The 20601-nt window shown below is 37.7% G+C and overlaps 1 protein-coding gene across 14 annotated transcripts in view; it reads left to right on the top strand.

Annotated features, from left to right (window-relative positions):
* The window catches only part of BMPR1B (bone morphogenetic protein receptor type 1B), a 377622-nt gene that overhangs the window by 246848 nt on the left and 110173 nt on the right, over positions 1-20601 (top strand). The gene's annotated exons all lie outside the window — the stretch shown is intronic.

Raw genomic sequence — 20601 nt, 5'->3', positions numbered from 1 at the left:
TTTGACTTAATTTAAATTGTAATTAAAATGAAAATCTCAATTGTGGTTTTCACCTAAATCTGTGGTTCTCAACCCGGGGCACTTTTGCCCCCCAAGAGACATTTGGCAGTGTCTGGAGACATTTTAGATTTTGGCCCCTGGGAGGAGGTACTACCGTCATCTAGTGAGTAGAAATGATAGGTGCTGCTGTTCACCCTAAAATGCACAGGGCAGTCCCCCACAGAACAAGAGTGATCTGGCCCAAAAGGTTAATATTGCTGGGGTTGAGAAACCTGCCCTACCTAAATGATCCCTTCTACTGATGAAACACTGCTTATTTATAATCAATGGGTTGTGAAGATGCTAGAAATTTCCTGAAGAAATGCTATACATTTAAAGAAACAGTCATATGTGGGTATGCAAGTATTGGGTTGTATGGGCTTAACTAATAAATAACACATTCCTAATATTTATTTTTTTCACTCCTTTTCAAATTATAAAGTGTCATACTGTAGGAATAAAAAGTGACTCACTATGTGAGGTGGTCGATGTTAACTAAGTAATGGTAAACTAATGGTTAACTAAAATGTGGTGATCATTCACAATGTATACATATATCAAATCATCATGTTGTACACCTTCAATTAATACAATGTTATATGTCAGTTATATCAATAAAATTGGGGGGAAAAAGTGACTCATGGGGAAAGTAGTCTGTGATACCGTAGGGGAGATATCAGTTACAAATTCTTTATAGGTTTTTTTCCCAGTTTTTACTATGTTTATATTCAAAATGGAAGAAAGTACAGTACTTCTTGCCCTGGGAGAGTGCAGTGTGACCAGCAAAGGTAATGTGTGCCATGCTGCGTGCTGTTGTGTTTATAAAGCCTGCGTGGTGTCCTTGGTGGGGAGTAGCTATATGTTAGAGATTTTCAGGAGGATTTTAACCCAGTGGCTACATTCAGGCCTCAGTTCATCTGATTTGAAAAATTTGTCCTCATCTCTTGTTCATATGTGATTTTTTTGTTAACTTATGATCAGTAGATAATATTTAAACCAGGTGTTTATTTCCTATGAAAACAATAACTTGATTCTAAATTAAACAGTTTAAATTTTGTCTGCTCATTATTTTTCCTTCATAACATTAACACAAATAAATATGTGCTGAGTAGTATGTATCAAATGCCCTGTTTTGGCCTTTTGGTATTCATCGCTGCTCTAAATCAGTTCAGAAGTCACTATATCAGTTCTTACTGACTTCCATGTATGACAAGGCAGACATACTATGAAAAATTTAAAAATTATGTAATATTTTACACATGTAATATATATAAGGCATATGTAAGTGATGGAGCATAAAAATATTTCTGATCCCACCACTGTATTTAAGAAATTTAAAATTAACATTGTTAATGCTGTTTGAATATTAGCTGAAATAGAGAAGTTTGTTTGCTTTTTTAAACTGGTGTGTTCCTGGGTATTATTGGCAAAGCCTGTTATATTTACAGAGTTCAGCAGAAAATTAATACATACCGAGTATGTGAGAAGTGGGAAAGATTTCTGTTAATGTATGTATTCCCAAAAAATAGCATTCCAAGTAAATGAAAAGTAACTTGTTTGAAAAACAGTTCAGTAACTTTTTGTGTCTTACTCCCTGGGAGAGAAGGCCTGGGGTGGGCACTGTGGCCAGCCGTGCTGCAGAGGCCCTGTGAGGCGCAGGCGGCTGTGTCCGCAGGAACACCGAGGCTCATTCAGCTCGTAACTGCAGTACATTTTATAAGGAAACCTGTGTCTAAAAATAGATGCTGAATGAAACTTCTTTTAGAGCACAGGGCCATATGGTTGTTAAAGGGCCACTTTGTTTTATTGGAAAGAAAGTATGAAAACTCCCCATTTGGAAGCAAGTCTTAGTAGTGGCTGTTAGAAAATACCTTTTTGTGTGCTGTTACTAGGCAAGTGTTCCAAAACAGATGGGTTTTCTAACCACATTGATTAAATAACTACCTTAATCAGCATTTCCCCAATTCTATTAGGGTGTGCTTCTTTTTGAATGATAGTAAAAATCATATATAACTGTTTGGCACAGTTTTTTCTTGTAAATTTTGGCACATGTTCTGTATTTGAAACAAAATACGAAATTGAAGGAAGTTGTGTTGAAGTTCTAAGTGACCTTTGCTATTTATTCTTTAAAAAGTCACATGATATGCCAAGTCCAGAGTTTTAATGTTATGTTCTATGACAGGAAAATATTCTTATTTTTATGATGTTTAGGAGCCCATGTACCCACAGAGTCCATTTCTGTGACATCAATGCAATTTCTGAAATTTGAGTTTATAAAAAGACTATGGGAATTGAGTTCTAAATATGACTTTATTAAAATGATATTAAAATAATATATACCATAAAACTATTAATGCTAGTTTAAATGAATTAGAAAGACTTAATGTGGAGTCTGTTTTCCTTATTACAGAGGAAAGAGAACAACCTGATTTATTGTTGTAGGAAGAACTGTGCTGTGGAGAAGCAACAATGTCTTGAAGCTCAGGTTAGATACAGTAAATGGGAACTACCCCGTCTGTAGGGTCATACTCTAAAGTTATAATTGAGGAAAACTTCACATACTTTCTTTACCTCCACGAGCACAGTATATCTTCTTTATAGTAAAATAGTAAAATTGCCATGAACTTTGTTTTCCTTAATGTGAGAGTATTTCCCATTTCCAATGAAAAGCCCATAGGGCTCAAAATAAATGAAACCGAACATGTTTCCAGTTTAAACACCCCCTACCCCCAAAACTTTCCTCCATACCTTTCTTCCGTCTCCTCAGAGACCTCCGCCTTCTTCTATACAGCACATGCCTGCCAACAAAACTTCTAATATGGTAAAATGTTTTAAATTTATATGTTCTTTCCAACTCTTATGTCAGAGACCCTTGAACTTATTTCAGATCTAGAAGCAATGATGGCAGGCCTTCAACACTCACTTCTTTTAAAATGTGTTTATATGCATTTGTGTAATACATTTTCGGGTTCCCTGGCTTTGAAACGTATTCCACAAATGAAACAGACCTCTCACACAAAATATATTTTAATATACGCATGTTTATAGACACGAATGAGAAAGTATATATTATAAGCAGTTCTAATGTGAGGACTTAAATTTTGTGCAATATTTTACAGGTTACAAGCTTTCACATATGATATGGCATTTGTTCAGTGTGACAGTATTGTGAGGCATAAGGGGATTTCTGTTTTATAGCAAGAACGGATGCTAAAAAGGATTGATTACAGGAGACCTGGGATCTGTGACCCTTAGTCCAAGGCTTTCCATTAGACAACACTAAAAATTCTATTTTAAATCCCAGCAAGATGACACTGCTTATTAATAGTACTGTTGAATTCAGAATTGCTGAATTTGTAATTTAGCCCATGAGGCCAACACTCTTAGCTACTTAAATAATGATGATTGTAGTAGCTAATATATTACAGTCTGTATTTGCACACTACATATTCTTTGTGGAATAAGCGAATAAGTAATATTAATTTATCTGATCTTGCTTGTAGAAAACTCCCATTTTCTTTCTGATAATAAGCGGTGATTGATTTTGACAGTTGAAGATATTTTGTGCATTCTAGATTAAAATTTTATCTGCCGGGTGAGTGACTTGGCCTTTAGGCTTCCGCCACTCTCTAGGATCTGCTGTCTCCTCCCTCCCAGGTCAGTGCTAATGAAAGCTTAAGAAGCCTCATGGTGTTGGAGAGGGGTTTCTCGTCCTGGTAACTTCCTCTGTCATCCGTTGCATCTGCTGCTCCTAGGGTTGCCTGCCTGGTTACTCAGTATGTGGTCCAAGCCATTCCAGAACACAATTAACAAGAGTTTATTTTATCTGTAAATACAATATGAACACAGATAATTCAAGTTACTTTATTCATTCCATAAATGTCAGTTGTGCCAATTGTGTGCCAGGCATAGTTATAGATGCTTTGGACATTGTAGGGAACATGACAAAGTACCTGCCTCCCAGGTGCTGATATTCAGGAGGAGACAGGCAATAAATACATAAATGAAGATTATCAAGCTGGATAGAGATAAATGATCTGAAGAAAATAAAATGTTAGAAAAGTTGGTGGTTACTTTTCTTAGGATGGTCATCGACTGAAATCTAAATAATGAGAATAAGATAGAGGAGTAAGTGTAGGAATCATGAAAAGGAAATTAGTGTGGTATGTTCAAGGGATAGACAGAAAGCCAGCATGCATGGAACATTTTAGACAAAGGGGAAAGTGATAGGAATTGAGGTCAAAGAAGCAGGCAGAGGCCAGATCATGTAGGCCACAGTATGAGTGTGGTTTTGTTTGTAATTAGAGGTTTCAAGCAGAGAAGTAATATGTGATTTACACTTTGTGGATGTTACCTTGGTTGCTGAGTGGAGAACTCAGTCTGTGGGAGAACATAGTGGAGCCACTAAGAGGAAGCCCTTATACAGGTTTCTGCAAGATAGATCATGGTAACTTGGTGTAGAGTTTTGGCAGTGGAAGTGGGGAGGAGTCGTTCAGTTGGGGATGTGTTTTGGATATAGTACTACCAGCTCTTGATATAATGGATTGGATATGAGAACCTGAGAGAAAGAGAAGAATTAAGAAAGACCTAATGATTTGTGAACGGAAAATATCTCTTGTAATGAGTAAAAATGGTAACCACTTGGCTGGCGGGCTGGCGGGCTGGCGGGCTGGCTGGCTGGCGGGCTGGCTGGCTGGCGGGCTGGCTGGCTGGCTGGCTGGCTGGCTGGCTGGCTGGCTTGCTTTCATTCGTTCATTCATTTTTGTGGAAGTATGAAGTATCTTGATAGACTCAACATTTTGCACATGAATTGTTTCCCGAAGTTACTGTTTCAGTAACAGGTTCAAATACACTTAGAAGGAGAGAAGGTGAATGTGATGAGTTTTGGAGTCGATTTCTAAATTTTAGATTTTTTGAATATCTGTTGTAGAACTGTGACCAAAGTCTCAGTTCACTGGAAAGGTTTTTTAATATCTGTTTTACTGTTGTTTAGTTTATCAAGTAAAGGATATTACTCAGTTTTGTGCTATGAATTTGAAAGACTTGCAACAATCATAATAACTTCTTTTAAGATAGCAAATATAATTGTTAAACATTTGTTTAGGTTTTATTATAGCTAGCATAAATTTATGATGGCATTTTTATGTGTCACAAGTACACTTGACAGTACCTCAGGGCCCTTGTATAATCAGTGTGTACAGTACATCTTTGCTCATTTTATAGAACATAACTTTACGTATTACATGGAGGTTGATATCTGAATCTTTTATAACATTTTCATCATATGTATGGTCTATTTGATTCTGTAATCTTAGTCAGGAATTTAACCCCAAATTACAATATTAGGAGCAATCCTAATATTACAGACAGCTATAAACTTTAGAACACAGTTGTAAAACTGTACCTTTGTAAGCTTACAAAATAACTCTCTGTCCATACTGACTTTATCCACTTTAAGCGTGATTTCTTACCATTTCTTACTCTAAGTACTTTATATCTTATGTTCTCACTGTTGTTACTAGTATTTTCCATTTTTGCAAAAAAAGTTCCTTTATCATTCGTGTAATTTTTCGATAATGTTAAAAGTTTTTTCCCTGACGTCTGTATTATTTTACATAAAAATGGCAATTATCAGGATTATTCTGAGTCTCATTTTTCTAAAATGTTTGGTGCAGTGTCCTACAGTTATATATATATTTTTAAAGTCTGTGATTTTTAAAAATGAACGGCAGATTTTTTTGAACTAAATATTGAAAGTTATCTGTAGTCCAGGTTGTTGGTTTTTTCTCTATGGCCGATTTAAAAAAGGAGTAGTACTCTTTAGTGTTAGAAGATCAGCTAACTTTGTTTGTAATAAGTGATGAAAAGAAATATTTGTTTGCAAACCTAGAAGAACTTGTTTCCTAATTAGCTTATCTTTTTCTTATGTTTTACTTTATTAAAAAATAGAATTAAAAATATGAACTGATTCACAGATTGATTTCTTAGAGTCTGAAGTGTTAAACTTATCTGAAGTTATCTGATTAAAAACATGGAGGAGAGAAAACCAAAATTTCTCCATTTCTCACAACCAAAGCCCTACAAGCTTTTCCCTCAGTGTGTGATTCTGAGGGGAACCCACTTGCTTCTTATATCTTTCTTTTTGGACTGGATGATAAACGCTGAGCCATCATGTCAACCCTCTTCTGAAGATGTCCAGAGTAACAATAAACCTTTGTGATGAAAATAGCACAGGGTAGCTTTTTACCAAGTTAAAAATCGTGAACTTACATATTATCTATATTCCAGTGTACTTTGCACATCAGCAGTCTTCAGCTTATTGATTGGGAAAACATGAGTTAAAATAGATTATCTTAAATAGAGTCTAAATGATTTCACTTCCAGTCATACTTTAATCTCCAGATTACTCAGATGATTAAATTGGTAGATGAGATGCCTGCTTTTTTGCACGTATACACATATATTGGATGGTATGGTCTGTACTTTTTATTAGGGATGCCAATAATTGATGATCTTTTATCTGTGTATTACTTTTTACTTGACAATGCTTTTTGCTCTGTCAAAGATTGTCTTGCAGAGGTAAACTTTCCACAATGGAAGAGCCACCAGAGTGAAAGAGAACACACTATTACTCAAATGAATTAACTTAATGAAGATCATTTCTTCAGTGCGGAGGCCACAGGAAGGCAGAGCCAGCAGCATTTTCCCCAGGAGGTTATATATAGGATGATTGGAGACATTCTTAAAGACAATGAGGCACTAGCATTTGTTGAAGAGAGAGGCTATTTCACTCTGAGGGCTCACGCTGGAATTAACTGGTGTCATTTTGAAGGAGGGTTTTACTAATTGGCATCTCCCAATTGTATATAATGCCAACACCTTTTTCTATTAATTATTTCCCATAACGTGGCTCAGTAAGGCAAATCTCCCTGCAAACTTAGAAAGGTTTAAGAGGAACTGTTGCGATTTAATTAGTTTCCAAAAGCCCTATGTGAACTGTAACAGTTGGTTGGTATTATTTGTGTAATGTTTTGTTGTTTGACGTTGGCTGCATTATGCTCATGCATTGTGGTGATGGCCTGCTGAGTAATTGCGAGGTTCATTACACTACCAGGACTGTCAGGGCGTTTATGGATATTCGTGTGCAGTGAACCCTTGAACTTGAACTGGTCATTCTTGTCTTCTGCTGGAATTGTGTTCACTCCAAATGGCAGGAGAAACTTTAATTATGAAACCAGAAAAGAGGCAAAATTACTAAGTTTAAAATGGTAAATGGACTGTTAAGTAATGTACCTGCAGTTTTTCACCTCGACTATAAAAATGTTATCTGGGCTCTCAAGGAAACCCATAATTCTAAGTTTAAAAAAGTTTTAAAGGTGCATTGTTTAGTGGTAAACTTGTATTTCCAAAATTATGTGTTTTTGTGTAAAAAGATGCTAGGAATCCATTATTTTTACTGTAGGAATTCCATTTATAGACCAAATATTATTAAAGAATTGAAAATATTAATTTGAAGTAAAAAATAAGATCCAAGCATTGCATATCAATTTGAGAACTTTTGAAAATCTGGAAAAAATTTAAAAAGCAAAATTCAAGAAGTGTGCATATACATATTTATGAACATGTAATTATGTGTCAACGCTAAAGGATATATCACAATAATTGGAATGATCTCTGTAGGAGTGTCCCTCCACTAGACTTTTCAGTTTTTGAGAATACAGATGTTTTGTTAGTTTATCTATGTATCCTGTCTTACGGTGCTCAATGTTTAGTGCATCTTCAGTGGAATTTTGTTGAATTGACTTGAAGAGATCAGCAAGAATATGGTATATTAGAGAGGGTTGCAATTGGAAATACAAAGATATGACTGGAACATGGTGTGCCTAGAGATTGGTGGCAAGAGATGGAATTAGAGAATTAGGCAGGGCAGATGCTTATCGGTTCTCAGGTGCTTGGATCGTATACAGAGGATGTTAGGGAGCCGTGGCAGGATGTTAAGCAGCTAATCACTCTGACAGCAGTGTGGAGAATGGGAATGGAGCAGGAGTAAGAAACGAACTCTGATTCACCTAGGCTGGGATATGGTATCCTGGAAACCTGGGTTGAACAAAAGGGTTAAAAAAAAAAAAAAACTCTTAAAAAAATTAATTGTGGTAAAATACACATAACATAAAATTTGCTATCCTAATGATTTTTGTGTTGCAGTTCAATAGTGTTAAGTACATTCACATTGTTGGGCAACCAATCTCTAGAACTCTTTTCATCCTTGCAAAAGTTGAAACTCTGTCTTAGTCAGCTCAGGCAGCTATAACATAGTAAAATAGACTGGGCGGCTTAAACAACAGACCTTTATTTCTCACAATTCGGGAGGCCAGAAAGTCCAAGATCAAGGTACCAGAGGATTCACTTCCTGGTAAGGGCCTTCCTTCTGGTGAGAGACTGCTGCCTTCTTGCTGTGCCCTTACATGGCAGAGAGAGAGAACACAAGGGAGCTAACTCAGGTCTCTCTTCCTCTTCTTGTAAGGAGACTAATCCCACCCTGGGGGCCCCACCTTCGTGACCTCATCTAAACCTAACCATCTCACAGAGGCCCTACCTCCAAATATCATTGCATTGGGGTTTGTGACTTCAACATGAATATCATAACAATACTTATCTTTTTGTGACTGGCTTATTTCACTTAGCATCATGTCTTTAAGGTTCATCCATATTGTAGCACGTTCATAATTTGCTTCCTTTTTAAGGCTGGATAATACTTCATTGTATGTATATATCTCATTGTATTTATCCATTTATCTGTTGAAGGACACTTGAGTTGCTTTCAACTTTTGCGTATTGTGAATAATGTTGTTATGCACATGGGTATAAATATCTTTTCAAAATTCTGCTTTCAATTCATTTGGGTATATACTCAGAAGTAGAATAGCTGGATTATATAGTAATTCTATTTTTAATATTTTGAGAATCTGTCATACTGTTTCCCACAGAAGCTGCACCATTTTACTTTCCCACCAATAGTGCACAATGGTTCCAATTTCTCCACATCCTTGCCAATACTTATTTTGATTTTTCATAGTGGTCATCCTATTGGGTATAAGCTAGTATCTTATTGTGGTTTTGATTTGCATTTCCTAATGAGTAGTGATGTTGAGCATCTTTTCATGTACTAGTTGGCCATTTATATATCTTCTTTGAAGAAATATCTGTTCAAATCCCTTGACCACTTTTTAAGTTGGGTTGTTTTTGTTGTTGAATTGTAGTCATTCTTTGTATCTTCTGGATAATAACCCCTTATCAGATGTTTGATTTGCATATATTCTCCCATTCTGTAGGCTGCCTCTTCATGCTGTTGATTGTATCCTTTGCACAGAAGTTTTAAATTTTGATGTAATCCAATTTATATATTTTTTTAAACTGCCTCTGCTTTTGGTGTCATATCCAAGAAATCATTCCCAAATACAGTGACATGAAGCTTTTCTCCTATGTTTTCTCTAAGAGTTTTATGGTTTTAGTTCTTACATGTAGGTCTTTGATCCATTTTGAGTTAATTTTTGTATATGGTATGAAGTAAGAATCCAACTTTCTTTTATGCATGTGGATATCCAGTTTTCCCAACACTGTTTGTTGAAAACACTGTCCTTTCCCCATTGAGTGGTGTTGGTAATATTGTTGATGCTCTGTATGTACTGTTGGAAGAAGGGAAAAAAAAGGGCCTTTAGTGCATGTAAATGAGGGAGTGAACTAAGAGACAGAATCTTGGGGAGAGACTGTAGACTTTCTAAATAAGTTAGTCTTGGAGGTAATTCCAGGAATAGAAAGGTGAAACCTTGTCATATCAAGAGCATAGAAGGAGGAACTTAGAGCAGCTCCCTGAGCCAGGAAGAATATACATACAATGTTTTGTTTGTTTTTGAAGGATATTGAAATATACAGGAGCGAAGTGTTAAAAGCATGGACAAAGATGAATGACAGGCACCTCATGCTAAGGAACTATAAAGTGTAGTGGGGAAGACAGCATGCATAAATAATTATAATACAGGGTAAAATAATAAGATAAATGTCATAGAAGAGATCCTGATAAAGTACTGTGGAAGTTTAGAAGAGGAAATAATTAGGTCTGCTGAGAAGATCATTTGGGTCTTCCTGGGTATATCCATCAAAAAATTTCTGAGTTGAAAGCAACACAAACCAACCATGATTAATTTACACAGAAAATAAAGTTATTAAGAGGATATTTGCTAGTTCTTAGACTCTCCAGGAGGATATGAGAACAAGGTTTGGAAAAGATACAACCTAGAGCAATACTTAAAATTCCACCCCAGAATTTATCCTGTAATGAGGACATCATTGGTACCACGGCTTAGCGTAGACACTCCGAACTATGCTGCTCACATCATCACTGCTAGGTCTAGATGGTGCCACTAGAACTAGTGATGCTGCTTTTGGAAAGTGAATGTAATTGCTGCTGCTCCCCCCACAACCAGTCAGAATGAGTGCCCTCAGGTCCTTTGTGAGCTTCCTGTAAAGTCTGGGACAGGTGCATCTGATTTGGAGGATTTTGGTCATGTAGTCGGGTCCTGCCTACAGGAGAAGTGAAGAAAGCGAGTATCTGACTTTTTAAAGCTTCTCTTTGGTAGAATTCTGCCTCAAACAAATGGAAAATGCCCAACACATGGGAAGTGAGAAAGGCTTCAAGCTAGGTGGCTGCAAAGTATGACAGTGTCTGCAGAGCTAAGAGAGGTAGAATTTGAACTGCTGTAAGAGAAATAGTGATATTCAGACACAGTGGCAGTTGGCAATATGGGGTGGCGGTTCAGAAAAACATTGAGCCTGGTAGTTGAAGTGATATTAGCTGAAGTCTAGACATTACAAGGGAACATGTTTGAGAGAAGAGCTCTTTGGGAGAGAATCATGATCACCTACATTTATGTGAACGCAGAGGAGGAAACTTGGATGGATAGGCCCTTATCATGAAAACCAAAGGAAGAGCCGCTAGCGAGAGCTCAGTGAATTGTGCTTGTTTAACCTGCTTTTAAATGAGTGAGGCTCTTAGGAAGGGAAGTAGTTGCAGTGCCCACTGTTGCTTAGGGATGAAAAGGATGAAGACTAAGAAAAATTCATTGGATTTGTTGACCTTTGAAAGAATTTCGTCAGAATGGTGGAGTAGAATCCAGAGGGCAAATAAAGATTTAAATGGAAAAAGTAATTGGGATGAGAGTAATTGGTGGCATCAAGGGTTAGGTACTTTAGGAAGAGAGAAATAGGACTTGTCAAAGGAAATGCTCTCGAAAAGATTTATTGAGCACCTACTATGTAATCACTGTTTCAAGTGCTTAGGGCATGTAAGTGGACAAAATGGACAAAGATCAGTGCCCGTGGGGTCTTTACATTCGGGAGGGGTGAGGGGAGACAGATAACAATAGATCCAGTAAATAGGTAAATTGTATAGTGTTTAGAAGGTTCTGAGTGCTATGGGAGGAAAAAAACTAAAGCAGCCTTAGAAAAATTTATTAGACTTGTTGCCCTTTGAAAGAAGAATTTCTTTAAATTGGTGGAAGGTAGAGGTCCAGTAGGGTCAAGTAGGGATTTGGGGATGGGGGTGGTTGTAGTGGTCAACAGAACAGTAGGGTAGGCTTCACTGAGGGGTGGCTTGAGCCGAGACTTGAAGGAGGTGCTAGAGGAAGCTGAATACATGGCTAAGGGATGAGTGTTTTAGGCAGGGGAATAGGAGACAGAAAGCTCTGAGCTGGAGCATGCATGGTGTGTTTGAGGAGCAGGATGAGGGAGAGGAGGAAGCGTAGGAGAGGAGCCCCATGAGATAACTGGACGCCAGCTCTTACAGGAACTTGTAAGCCACCACAGGGACTGTGTAAGAATGTGATAAGCGTCTACTCTAGGATTGAAAACTTTGATATTTTCTGTAGCCCAGCATGAGGTTAATCTGAAGCTTCTTAGACAGTTCAGAAAAACTTCAGGCTTACTTTCTTTAGGCTGTTTCTATTTGTAACAGCTTCCAGAAGAGATAATGTAAAAACCAACAACACAAAAAGATGATATTATATAACCAATGTGAAGTGAGGCAAGGTTCTTTATTGAAGAGGTACAAGGCAAAACTGTGATGAATCAGTTATCATTGTTTTCCCTAAATTCATAGAGTGAAGTAAAACATTTTGTTTTTCAATTGTTAATTTCTGATTATATGCATACTTTAACAAAAAAATTGAAAACTCTTGTTAAACAGGCGTTTCTGAAAGAGCAGCTGCTCCTTTTGAACTTTCTCTCTTTCCTTTTGGCTTTGCGCATCCTTTGGTGGAGGTGCTAATGAGATGTATTGAGGACTTTGAAGTGCTTCCACTGTAAACTTTTGGGAGACCTCAGAGTGGAATTTATGGTGACTATTTAAATCAGGTTGGTCATGTTAATGGGCCTTAAATCATCTGGATAAATGCATGTTTTACTCATTTTGGTTAAGGTTGAATTTGAGTGTTTCATTTGGCATAATCCTTACGATAACTGACTGCTTGACTAAATTTTTCACGTTTCAGCTGGGTGTTTGCTAGTAGCAGCCATTACCACACAGAGGGCTGGCTGACTGTCATAAGCCATGAAGAGCAAGGTGATCAGATAAAGGAATGCCTGTGTAACTAAGGCTTTTTTATTAGATGGGAGTAGTATAATAATTTCATATGTTTCCATTGGACCAGTAGAGAATTGTTTTTATGTCTAAATATATCACTGGTTTTATCTCATCATGATCATTAAAGCTCATCCTCTTTACTTCCATAATTTAAGCATCTTCTGTCATTTCATGCAATTTAGCAGCTCTGATTTTGCTGTAATACTCTAGACAGAGCACAGAAAGAAAGGATTTCACTAAGACTAAAGTCTGATTTCACTGTCCTGTGACATTCTCTGATTGAAGAATGTCTATACTGTGCGTTTCACTTTACTTATTGCTTACGAACTAGTTGTTTAAACGTTCAAACCAACCCCCAATCTCATGAAAATTCTCTATGTATGGAGTCTGTTAGAAAGGCTTTAATGAGATTATCAAAAACTGTTACTTCTCATAAAAAAATTCAAATCACTAAGCAGCTGTGCTTTATGTCCAGGGACAGGTGAAGGAAGATAAGGGAATTACATATGTATCTAAAAGAGATATGGTATGGTTCAGGCATCCTTTGGCATCTACCATCTGTCATTAGGAAAATATTTCAATATACACATGACTTTTATATCATGACTTTTGGTGGGTAGAAGAGATGAAAAGATTTAGCATGTCATGAATCTGAAGTGAAAATCAGGGCATTATTACTTCTTTTATTTGAAAATACTTTTACATCCACATAGATTTTAAATAAAACTTTAGCTTTCTGTCATCTTTGTATTTCTTCTAGCATTATTATTATTATTTTTTTGCTGAGGAAGATTAGCTCTGAGCTAACATCTGTTGCCAATCTTCTTCTTCTCTTTTTTTTTTTGCTTGAGGAAGATTAGCCCTTAGCTAACATCTCTGCCAGTCTTCCTCCACTTTATATGTGGGTTGCTGCCACAGTATGGCTGACGAGTGATGTAGGTCCGTGCCCGGGATCTGAACCCACGAACCCCGGCTGCCAAAGCAGAACACACTGAACTTAACCACTTTGCCATGGGGAGCCGCTAGCATTAATTTTTAAATTACTGCTAAGTGCACTAAGAAATGTCTAAATAATACACTGACAGCACTATTGTTGAGGCTTTCTATGGAAAAAGCTAGTATATGCTAAATAAAAACAGAACTTTATTATGAGTGTCTTCCCTTTTACTTTAAGAAACTTTTTCTCATATAATTCCTTACATACATATTCAGGTATTTTCCAAAGAGCAGAAAATAGATTTTCTAGGAGCTGTCTTCACATGGTGTGTGAACTCAAGCCATAGACCGTTCAAGTGTTTAAAGAAGAGCTATACTTTAACTCCTTTTATCTTTCTTTTATGTGTATGCTAATGTGCACTTTCCTTATTTCTAAAGTATATTCAGAGGGAGTTACAAGGAAACGTACAAGATAAAGTAAAATTGTATTGATCTTACCATTTCTATTTAAATTTTCAATTTGCTTATTTCAGTTCAAGTTGGATTTTCATGAATTTAAGGTACAATTGATTTTAGGATGAAACTAGTGATAGTATTCATCTTTAAGAAATTGATTTTGATATGAAACTGTGTTCAGATTTTTATAATGGTTAGCGTGGGATGCAAACAGGTGCTAGAGAGTTTGACTTTCTGCTCAGGGATGCGTTAGCACTAATTTGATAGAGATGATAAGATCCCCTGAATACCTTTGGAGTAGAGCTTTGGGTAAGTCAAGTTAGTAGCTTCCGTGGTTCATGATTTTCACAGTGTGTAACTTAATTCTGAGGAGTCCAGGGCCAAAGTGTTAGCAATTATGATAGTAGGACATGTCTGTTGTCTTTTAACCAGACAACAAAACCCCTTTCTTATGTAGTTCCTGACAAACGGAGCAAAGTAGATTTTCTAGAACTGCCTTCTAATGGTGTGAAGAAAGCAGCCTCTTCTATTAAAACCGACTCAGACTCATCTGGTGAGGGGAGGACTATGTTACATGGCTCTGGTGGCTTCATTCCTCCCTCCACTTTTTCTTTCTCCTAAGTCTGCAGAGTTGCTCATTATGCCTCCTAAAGCACAGGCTTACTGAAGGGAAAAACCTCTTTCCTCGGTTCCAAGGCACCTCTCTCGCCTTAGTTGCTTCACTTGTGAAATGTGGTCGGTACTTGCATTAAAGGGCTGCTGGGATGGTTAAAAAGAATGTATACAAGATGCTGCTTTAAATTAATGATAATGTATCCACTTTAATTATTATCATGACTTTTATAAATAAGTAATGACATGCTCTGGAGGAGGGTTCTGTCTCTCATTGGATCTGAAACCGCTGACCTCTGAATGCACTGGTGTGGCTTCCAGAGTATCTCTTGTCCCCCCTGAATCAACAGATTTGGGGTTCAGAGTATCTGACCCCTCTTTTGCTCCAGCCCTCAGAATTTCTGGCATTCATGTTCCCTGAATGAATTTCACCAGCCCCCAGAGTCTCTGAATCCTTCATCCGCTGAATGGACTGTTTCTGCCCCAGTTATTTCTAATAGAGCAAAAATATATGGGTCCCTAGCCGGTGAAGAACTTGTGTCTAATGTTATCAATGCTTAACCAGTTCCAGGCCTCATTGGCTCAGGCACATTCAGTGTTCTCTTTGAATGGGAATGGGAATAGTATTCCCTACTGCATAGGGAGGCAGTGAGAATTAAATGAGATATATGTGTTAGGTATGGAGCAAAGTGCCTGACAAATAGTGAAACTCACCAAGTGGATGTGTTCTCCTCCTCCTCTTCCTCATCCTATATTCTAACTAGAAATAACTATATTTGTCTTCCCTGGCTTCCTTGCTTCCTAGCTCCTGCCAAGAAATCTTCTTCCCATTTAGTTTTAGTTTCTGGTCTAAGATAATCATTGACCAGGTGACAGATTATTCTATAGTGATTAACAAAGAATAATCTCACGTTTTATGTATCACCTGGTTCCCTATTACTGGGGTGCAAGTTTGACCTTAGTAGCCTTTAGTGAAAAACACTAAACCAGGTAATAAATTGAACAGAATTATGCCTGTGTGGGGCTTATGGGTCCTGGGGCAGTCTGGCAGTGTGTTTTGTTTTTGTTTTTGTTTTAACTGTAGAGCTTGTCTTAGCATATTCACTGAGTTCATTTGCATTGGTAGTTTGATCATGTAAGTTGCCTTTCATTTTCTTCCTACTCTTTAATGTTAGTTGCCTTTTGTGTCTAGTCTTCTTATCTTGTATGCAGGCTGTGCATATCCTTGTTAGATTCATGGTTTGACGTGAGCTTTTAAAAAGAACTCTGCGATCTCTCAGTAGATGATATTGTCATAGATTTAAGATATCATTCTATTGTAAAATTCCACAAAGCCTCTTGCTCTGGTGGGTTTGGTTGTACTGATGATCAAATTATGCCTTCTGAGTACACACTGTTATAGTGTTTTAGGAGACTATAGTTTGGGGCTTATTCTTGTTCTTTTTTAAAAAGCTATCTCAAATCCCTTTACTGAGTTAGGGGGAGTAGCAGTGATAAAAGACCAACATTGAAAGCCTATGTCAGAAGATATTGTCGTGTCTTTCCCATAATGTTGGGCTCTAGCCTTGGTTAATAATGATAATATTTGTATTAGGTGAAAAATGGTTTATGCTGTTGCTTGGTGTTTCATTTATATTAAGATATGTTCAGAGTATTTCATAACAAATGTATTTCTTCTACTACTTCCTTTTGTAAAAGCCTCAAAAAAGATACTTTTTGTATATGGTTGTTATAAACAAATTTATAGTTTTAGTGTTTGAAATATATCCTTAAAGAACAATTATTTCAGAAAAGAAATAGCAGTCTGCTAAAGCCATTGAGACCTGGTTTATAGAAAAAGTTGAAATTTTAAAGCTGGAGTGAAATCTGGTTGTCCCTTTGTATTTGCGTGTGAGTTTTTTTTGTTGCTAGTGGTAACTATAGAGAATTTTTTTTCAAACAGCACCCTTTTGATAACAATGGTCTCCCCAAATATACTGTGGCATAGCTTTAAACTTTATTAAGTCTGTCTTGGACTCCCCCTTCCTCTCCCTGAGCAAATGGAAGAAAAGTTTGGCAGGCTCCATGCTGTGCCCTTGATTGATGTCCAGAACATCTGAAGGACTTTTGTGTCCTGCCTGCTCTCCATGAGTGCATAATGTGTGAATACTTAAAGAAGGTCAGCCCTTATCACATGTAATCTAGGCCTGAAAGCAGATCAACAGTGACAGTCATATCCCGTAAGTAAGAACACAAATCATCCTCTACATGCTTTAGACAAGTTGTGGGATATTTTTTCTCTCTTTTTACCACTTCCCTCTCATGGAGGACCTTGGCAGAGCAATGAAAGCACAGAGAAGACGTGCTCAGAATAATGTGTCCCTCTTTGGAGGGAGTAAAGGATTGTTTATTTGTAATGATGTGATGGTCTTTCACTGTGCAGCTGAAGGGAGCTTTGGGTTGTTAATGACTAGTGATGTGGAATGCTGCAAATTAGAACAGGGCAGGGAGGCAGGAGGCAGCCTGGGAGCCGCTGAAGTTTGGTCTTTATAAATGCCAAAGTCAGGAAAAAGTTTTTGTACACTTGAGGTCTGTTGTTTATTTTTTTCCCCCATAATGGAGTAACTTTTTATATCATTATGTAAGAGTATAGCTAAACATCAGAATAATAAAATGAATTAGCCAGTACAATTCGGACTGCACTTTTCTATTTTTGACACAACTAGTATGAAAAGTGGAAAAATATTTTAGTGCAAAACTGTATGGAATGGTAGGGGCCTAAAATGCTACAGCTTCTAATAGGAAGAAAGATAAAACTATTGTTTTTATGTGCCTGTGTATTTTAACAAAATTTCGATTAAAAAGTAAATGTTGTTCCAAACAGTATTAGCAGGGATGTTCAACTAATGAAGAAGATAACACTCACCTTATTGTTTTCATTCAAAATAATAATAATAGTGTTATATTTTCCTTGGATAAAAAGGAAAATGTTTCTCATCTTATCTCAAGAACTGCACTAGTTTCTTTTGAAATATAATCAGCTGCAAGAGGTAGTTGCAGTCAGTTCGCAGAGTGGAAAGTAAACGGCGGATCCCTCCTGCCACAGTGAAGGCCTTGCGTCCGTGCCCGCAGGAGGAGATCACAATCAAATGCTGGGCTGGGGAGCCCTCCCCACTTCTGCCAGTCTGCGTCTCCAGCCTCATGTCGCCGCTCTCTAGGCACATCCAGTTGCTCATGTTCTCTGCAAACACTGCTCTTGCCTGACTCAGAAAGAAGTGTCTGTGCTGTCTCTTCTCTGCTTAGGGTGCCTTTGCCCTCCCTTCACACAGTGAATTCCTGCTTATCTTTGAAGCCCCAGTTCCGAGGCGCTCCCCATGGTCCAGTCCCCTCGCCCAGTCAGATTGGTCTCTCTGTACCTCTGTCCCATGCCTGCTCCCTCAGGACAGCAGGCAGCACTGCGCGCCGTATTTGGTTGTGTGTGTGTCCTCACCCGTTACAGGGTCACTTGTGTCCTGAGGCAGGTACTGTCTTTTCAGTGTTCTCATATCCCACTCACAGTCCCCCAAATGCAGTTTAAAAACTGTATATATACATGAAATCAGGAGATATTTGGGCTTTCCATGTGAAAATAAGTCACAAGTTAAAATTGTTAAAAAGTTAGTCTCAATTTAAAACTTTTTAAAATACTTCTGCTTCAATTACAAGAATATTTAATGAATTAAGTAAAAATAAATTGATTAAATAAATATTTACCTTTGTAGGTATAGTTGAATTTTTAAAACCTTGATTTAACTTAAGACATGTATTTTGTATCCTTGTTTTAGTGTTCACATTATTTGTGACAAGAACAGTTTGGCAAATGTTACATTGAAGAACATTATTGTTAACAAGGGTTTTTTTGTCAGGCAGGAGAGGGCTTAGTGAGAGTCGTCGGGAAATTGCTGACCCTTTTCTGATGTCCTCCTGAGTTCTGGGCACTGTCCGTGTAGTTCATCGTCCTGAGTTTAAATGGTTGGCCCGGGCTTCTACAGGGAGCAGCGACAGGCTCGCTCTGTTCCACGGCACAGACCCCATGAATCTGGGAGGGGTGGGTCTATGCAAGGATTCTGCAAATGAGACATAGTGATGGTGTGTCCTCTCATGTTGGCAGCACTGTCTTTAGTCCTCCTTTTCTCCTTGCCTGCCCTTCTCTCATGTGTATATTTTCAAATTAAGACCTTTCTTTTTAATACTATCTCAGAGCTTGCTTTGAAGTCTTTGTACTTTAAGGTGAGTGGGCTAACTCATGCAAATCTGGACTGTTTTGCTGAGCCAGATTTCTGATCTACATGATAAGAGCTTTATTAGGTCTTTTGAGCGTAGTTGTCTGGGATCTAATTATGCATTTTATAGAACATCTCCTTCAGTGTTGGCGCCCAGTGTATGTTAAAATGATAAAGGCAAAATGGAAGGAATTAATAGAGATACATCTGAATTTCTTAGTATTATAAATGAAAGAAAGAAATCTGTATTACCAAAAAGTTTGACTAAGTGGAGACCTCTCCTCACACTTCTAATCTGATTTTCACTTCTCCTCACACACTTGGAAGTTTAGGTTCAGAGACGCATCCTATATGCTGAAATCCTAAACCTTTTTTTTAAATTCCTCAAACCAGTCAGTTGCTCAGAGGCCTTTCGTTATTTGTCTAATGTATAGTCTGAACTCTGGAACCTGCGTTCAGAGTCCTGCACAGTCTGGTTCCACTCTGTCCGGCTTTCCCTCCAACTGTTTACTAATGGAGCTGTCTGCTCCAGTAAGGTTTTCCTTCTCATGCTGTTGCACAAAGGAAATAGTTAATCCTACCTCTAATCCTTGCTCATATAATTTCTTTCCATCTCCTCTGTTGCTGTATAAGTTCAATTCATATTGCAGCATCCAGCTGTCCTTCCAATTTTTGGCCCAGTCTAATTCATTCCTTACTCTGATTTTCCGTCTCTATTCAATTTCAGGATGCTTCATCTTAAAATATCTTACATTTTTTACTTAGTTCTCTATTATATATATTACTTTTTCTGTGGTATTATAACTTCTTGAATGCATTTACTTCAGCTGTACATAGTACAAAATCAGAAATGGTTGCTGTTATGAGTTGTTTGGAACTGAATTAGGATTCTAAGGAGAGAGCAATGATTCTCTCTTTATGCTTTGAACCATTTGTGGACGCCCATATTGGGGAAATTCGAGCAGTGGGAGCTGTCCCACATTTCAGCCATTCACTCCTCGTCTCAAAGCTGAAGGCAGGGTTCCAAACTGGCATTGGAACCATGTTGTGATGTGGCTCTGAGCCGAATGTAGAAAGTTTGAAGAACAGTTTCTATTGCTTGGTTTTTGTCTGCTTTTCCCACATCTTACCTCTCTCCTCCTAATCACTCTTACTCATTTCAGAGGGTCTCAGTCCTCTTTCTTAGCGAAAAGGGATGTGAATAAATGATACCAAAAGACTGTTTCATGAACCACCCCCAACTTACATTTTCTTGACAAGTTGCATGGCTTCCGTGAAATGCAAAATATGTAGTTTCTTAAGCTTAGGATATTCCAAGATTCCCTATCTGGTTGGAAATACCGTATTTCTGTTAAATTGCATCTCATGAAAGCGAAGGTGAAGGATTGATAATAGCATTTGTAAAATCATGAAAAGCAGTTGTTGGGCTACCCTAAACTAGAGAATAGATTTGAATGGCACCTAGTAGGGTAGTGCTGGGAGGTGCCAGTGTGTGTGTGGTGGGGTAGGGATGTCTCTTAAAAAGGAGATGATGGCAGAGATTTTTTTCTAAGAAAATAATTCTTAAGATGTCAAGTAAACACATTCTGATGATATCTTAGATAGGACCGTTAAAGTGTCTCTCTGCTCTCATCCTCCGGAGTCCTTTATCGTGCAGGCTGATGAGGGTTAGTAACCACT

Source organism: Equus asinus, chromosome 3 (assembly GCF_041296235.1).
Source record: "Equus asinus isolate D_3611 breed Donkey chromosome 3, EquAss-T2T_v2, whole genome shotgun sequence".
In the NCBI taxonomy this organism is placed as follows: Eukaryota; Metazoa; Chordata; class Mammalia; order Perissodactyla; family Equidae; genus Equus; species Equus asinus.
The sequence above is the reverse complement of the archived record's forward strand: the minus strand, read 5'-3'. Positions and strand labels throughout refer to the sequence as shown.